At 34.7% G+C, this 6061-nt stretch overlaps 1 pseudogene; it reads right to left on the bottom strand.

Annotated features, from left to right (window-relative positions):
• The window catches only part of LOC107683570 (triokinase/FMN cyclase-like), a 15878-nt pseudogene extending 10689 nt beyond the window's left edge, over positions 1-5189 (bottom strand).
• Between the last annotated feature and the right edge of the window lie 872 nt (positions 5190-6061).

Here is a 6061-nt window from a genome sequence, read left to right as displayed (position 1 = left end):
GTAACATCTTACAGTGAGTGAACAATATATATTTTTAAAACATGCATTAATGTTTGTGAATGTTATTTAATACAAACACTTGATCAACACTTGATGACAACTTCATGTTTGTTCATTGTGAATTAAATAATTTTAACAGATTGTATTTTGAAATTAACCCTAAGAAGAATAATTGCCATATAACTATTGTTTATTGTTAGGTCATGTTATCTAACAAATAAAATATTATTGTAAAGTGTTTTTAATACTACAGTTTCCATCTATTTGATATAAACTTAATATATGTAATCTTATCTACATTTATTATAAAAGCTGAGGACTGTTATTTACTGAAAAGTGATATTTTAGCTGGTGTCAATGATCTTATGTTGCATTTGGTCAGACTCAGCCCATTGCTTTACTGAAGTATATTATATTGTTCTTTTACAGCTGCAGACTGAGGAAGATCCTGAAACACCAGCAAACCCTAAAACAGACAACAGTTTACAGATGTTTTTCAGTGGCAGCAGAACTATGACTAAACTTTTAGGTGAAACTTGTTTACTTTTATTACTTGTGGAAAAACTTGAAACAATTTTAAATAAGTATAAAGAATGGCATTGGTTTTGTACATTTCATTTTTGTTTAACGTTATTAATAAAAATGTTGTTCAATTAGCATGTTTTTGTGTTTTGCTTTGGTACCGAAATTGGTACCGAGAACCGTGGATTTTTAAAGAGACATCACACAGAAAGTGTCATAAGTGATGTATTTCTTCATACTAAAAATGAACATATCCATGCCATATGCAATAGATATGAAAACTAGAATGACAGTGATGATTACAAATGCCCTCTTTTTCTGATGGTACATCCCTTCCTTCAGTGTTTCACCAGGACTTGGTCTCAGCAGGATCTTGAGCACTCCTAGACTACAAGCTGTGATCACCAACAGGCTGATTGCTAGGGAGACAAGATAGGCTGCAATGGGGGGATCTGGAAAGGTGAAAATAACAAAGCCTCCATAAGACAAAGTCAGTAGCCAGACCAGAGAAGCACCAATATATCTGTGCTTCACAAAGGCTGTGTTACGGTATATCACTGGATGGGCCACGGCTATGTAGCGCTCAACACAAATCAAGCAATTCGTAAAGGGACGACCAACCATGTAGCTTCCAGAAAAGAACATAGCAAGGAGCACTGTGTGTTGATAGTTAAGAGCAAAAGCAACCAGTGTAAACAGAAAAAGGAAGATAGACATAAGTTCTAATAGAGACAGGTTCACTGTAAAGATATCTGAGGTTGCCAGATTCCCTCCTTTTCTAATGTTACTTGTGCCCAGCCAGAGGACCCAGGTGTGGATGGGCAGGAGGACCAGGATCTGAAATGCTGTGACACTGAGTCCAATGAAGTTCCCTGGGTAAGAGTCTGTGCATGTGAAAACAAGAGGGGATGTTTGGTTCGCTGAGTAAATGGTGTTCATCTTGCTCTTCAGTCGAAACAACTACGAGTATCTAAAGAACATGAAGAGCAATTGAAAATGCAATGAAATAGTGCAATGAAGTTTCTTTTAAAATGTATAAACAGAAGAGTGTACAGACTTGAAAAAGTGAACTGTTAGCAATAGTGACAGAAATGCAGCTATTATATTGCATACTGACCTAGTACTGGACAGGTAACTATTAGAGTGGTTCCATAGCTTTCACGCAGTGTAGTTCATCTCACCTGGGTTTGCATGACTTATACCAGCTGTGTGTCTGAGGATGAATTATACCTAGAAAATATGCAAATAGAAATCAGCTCTTTAACGTTTTGTTTTTAGTAAAATGTTTACAAATCTCTTTAAAAGAAGAAAAGGGTACTTACATTGTGACATTGAACTTGGTTTTGTAATTATATAGTTATTTCCCAATACACAGTAGTTTATATCTTACTTTATGCCGTTTATATTGTACTTTGTCACCTTTGGCTTGCTTAATTGGGGTATAAAAACCACTAAATATTCAATAATATTATCAGTTGGACAGCATTGACATCATCGGATGAGAACAAAACTTGAACTGAATAGAGCTGAATGATGACACTACTGTCTTGTTAGAGCTGTTTTACAGTAGAAATTGGTTTTGCCTAATCTATGAAACAAACAGAAAGATTTATTGCAGTTTTATATTCATTCGTCTTACTACTGATCTTTTCTAGGTGTTTTATTATTATTGAGTTAAAAAGAATACACACATGATATTATTTGAATAACAAATTAGTTACAGTCAAATATGACATATGGTATAAATATATGATATATATGACAAATATGATATTTGTTTGGCAGGTGGCCTCTTGGAAATTACTATACACGAGCAAAAGTATTATACATAATATTTCTTTCCAAAAAATACACTGAACAAAATTATAAACGCAACACTTTTGTTTTTATTTAGACAGATTTGTGAACAATATTTGAGAGAAATAGGCCTTTTGTGTACATAGAAAAAGTCTTAGATCTTTGAGTTCAGCTCATGAAAAATGGGGGCAAAAACAAAAGTGTTGCGTTTATAATTTTGTTCAGTGTAGTACAATGATATAAATTGTTTTTTTTACTAAACTATGAGACAATAATTTTTTATCAATGCAAGATACAAATTCACTGGATTCTGATATCTAGATGTATTGTAAATACAGTTTTATGTGTATCACAAGATTCATATGACACAGACACCTATCAATTTATACAAATACAGTTAATGATTTTTGATTTTTGTCAGGTAGAGGTAAGGTTGAACTGCAGCGCTTGGCAAAAGGGTGCACCAAACAATAAGTGTCATATGGAAGTTGATCCCTCAGTATAATAACACATGAGAATGTCCCATAGCCAAACACCAGTGTGATCAAGATGACTGTGACAGCTACAAAAGCCTTTCTCTTCTGTTGATACGCTGCTTCTTTCTCTCCGTCCCCTGGCTTGGGTCTCTTTAAAACCCACAAAATCACGACAGAGCAAGATGAACACACAACCAACATTGCTAGAAACAGTCCTGTTTGAAATGTTGCTATTTTAGGATAGGAATCCATAATAAACCATGCAAATAGCAGGATTGACAGCCAAACCAGCCTAACAAATGACAGTTTAAGTTTAGGGGCTTTCATGTATTTTAGGTAAACCAGTGGATGGACCACAGCCAGGTAGCGCTCCACACAGAAGTAGGTTTGAAAGAGCAGTCGACCCACAATTAACATACTGGACAGGTAATTAGAAACAAGAATAATAACTGTAACATTAAGCATTGCACCTAACAGAAAAGTAAGTAAGCTGGTGTTGCCAATGACCTCAGCAATAGACAGATTCAAAATGACAGTCTGAAGATGGAACACATGCAGTTTTTCTTGCCAGCCACAGAATCCACCCGTTCAGAGGCAGCATTAAAACAGCATTCAGAATTATGGCGAAAACAATGAGAAAATGTCCTGGATAGGAGTCTGTGCATTCAAAAATGCAGGGAGTGAAAATATTTATAAATATGTGGTTACAGCTGTCATATATCGCATCAACAGCTTTCTGTTGCCAGAAGAACTGAGACTCATGTAGCTAAACTGCTTTAAGAACCAAAGCACCAACAATAGAGCATCAGATTTTTTGGAATACTAGACTCCCGAAGGTTATGACTAAAAACCAAACAGTAAATGTCAGAAATGGCACAGTGTTGGGATTTATGTCTAGACACATTGTCATTTGCAATTCAACCATAATGGATGCTGGAGTTGACTGAATAAGATTTACAAGGATGTAACACCTATGTACAGTCTGTATTTATCAGATTCTAAACATCAAGGAATTCCAGCACACTGGTTTTTAAAAGCAGATGGGTTGTATTTCAACATAAATCTTATATACATTGTCTGTGCCAATATAATCTGCATCTTTTAATAACATCCGTTTTTGTAAAGCCTGGATATATAGTGACAAGTTTTATGAGTATTCTGCCTGATGACAATTTTTTTTGTATTATATTATACATTTGATTTCTAATTTTTTCAAATTTAATTGTTGATATTTACATAAAAAAGAATGAAATAGCTTTTGTACATATCACATAAATAATAAGGAACATATTTTGTGACAGTGATTTAAGATATTTAAGATTTTAGCAGATGTTTGAGGTACATATAACACAAGACACAAATGCATTTGAATCACATTTACATTTATTTATTTACTGACAACTTAACAATGAGGAATACAAGGAGGCAGTCCTAAGGAGGCAGCAACACAAGAAGTGCTAAAATGCAAACTATCAAATGTTTTCAAACTACCAAAGTTGTTTAGAGAGGTGCAAGCTAGGATAGAGAGTAAAAATATAAAATGAAAAAATATTTTAAGTAAAAATCAACAGAATTCAGGCAATTGCTTGAAAACGATGAGTCATTCTGATATCTAAATAATGTAAAATTGTTTAATCGCATTACACATACAGTATAAATACAGACATCTCTACATAATTAAGGTTAATGGCTTTTGATGCATTGCAACTTGCCTACTTTAGACAGGTAGAGGTAAGGTTGAACTAGAGCGCTTGGGACAAGGGTGCACCAACTTAAAGCTAGAGCTAAACAATATGTGTCATATGGAATATGATCTCTCAGGATAATAACACATGAGACTGTCCCATAGCCAAACACCAGTGCGATCAAGATGACGGTGACGGCCACAAAAGCCTTTCTCTTCTGTTGATATGTTCCTTCTTTCTCCTTCTGTCCGTCCCCTGGCTTGGGTGTCTTCAAAACCCATAAAATCATGACAGAACAAGTTGAACACACAACCAACATTATTATTAACTGTCCTATGTAACATTTTTGTATTCTAGGGTATGAATCCATAACAAACCATCCACATAACAGGAGTGACAGCCAAACTAGTCCAACAAATGGTAGTTTAAGTTTAGGGGTTTTCATGTATTTTAGGTAAACCAGTGGATGAACCACAGCCAGGTATCGCTCCATACAGAAAAAGGCTTGAAAGAGCGGTCGACCCACAACTAAAGTATAGCATAGGTAAGCAGAGATAAGAATAACCACTTTCTTATTAAAGATTGAACCTAACAGAAAAACAATGATGGAGCTGTTACCAATGACCTCAGCAATCGACTGATTGAAAATGACATAGTCTTGAGGATGTAACACCTCCTGTTTTTCTTGCCAGCCACAGAATCCAGACATTTAGAGGAAGCGCGAAAGCAACATTCACAAGTGTGGAGAAGCCAGTGAGAATAATTCTAGGAAAGGAATCTATGCACTCAAAAGTGGATCACCAGAACAGTTGCTTTCTGACTGGGACGTGCAGTTGAAAGAAAGTCAGTGGAGCTGTTCACAGCCTTTGCGGAGATTGTGCTTTGATTTCTGTATGGAAAGCAAGAAAAAATATTTTGTTCATCTAACAGAAAGAGCAAGGTGCACAACAATTTTCAGTACAGTGTATGGTAGCACTCTATGGTAACAGTGATTTGTGGTTTATACTAAATACCTAAATCAAATATTTTTATCTATTTATTTTTATTTATTATATTTAAAGAATATATATGTATGCTCCGAGGCGAAGTACCTGGGTTTCCAGGTGGAACGGGGTCTCATTCGGCCGCAAGAGAAGAAGGTGTTGTGAGAATTTTGCATTTATACTAAGTATTTTTACATGAAAGAACCTCCCTTTATCATCAGAGAGATTCACAGATGACTGCAGTACACAAAAAGAGAACATACAAATATATATCTACAAATAGATGCCATTATGCCATTTGTCACAAATGTCACAAAGTTTGGGATTTAGGAGACATGTATTAGACATTTATAAATGATTACAGCTACTAATTATTTTGCCTATAGTAAAGTGTTTCGTCATTGCTAAACAGCTTTGAGATCCTATGCACAAATAATAAAATAGCTGATTTTTTGCTATGAATATTATTCAGAAAATATCTCAAACCTATAAATAAAAACTAAACTGTAAAAAAAGCAGTTACTGCATGCTATAAAATAAGTATTATGCATACCATATCATATCTAGACACATTTAGATTTATTACTATTATTATTAT

Source organism: Sinocyclocheilus anshuiensis, unplaced genomic scaffold, assembly GCF_001515605.1.
Source record: "Sinocyclocheilus anshuiensis isolate Anshui unplaced genomic scaffold, SAMN03320099.WGS_v1.1 scaffold874, whole genome shotgun sequence".
Taxonomy (NCBI): Eukaryota; Metazoa; Chordata; class Actinopteri; order Cypriniformes; family Cyprinidae; genus Sinocyclocheilus; species Sinocyclocheilus anshuiensis.
The sequence above is the reverse complement of the archived record's forward strand: the minus strand, read 5'-3'. Positions and strand labels throughout refer to the sequence as shown.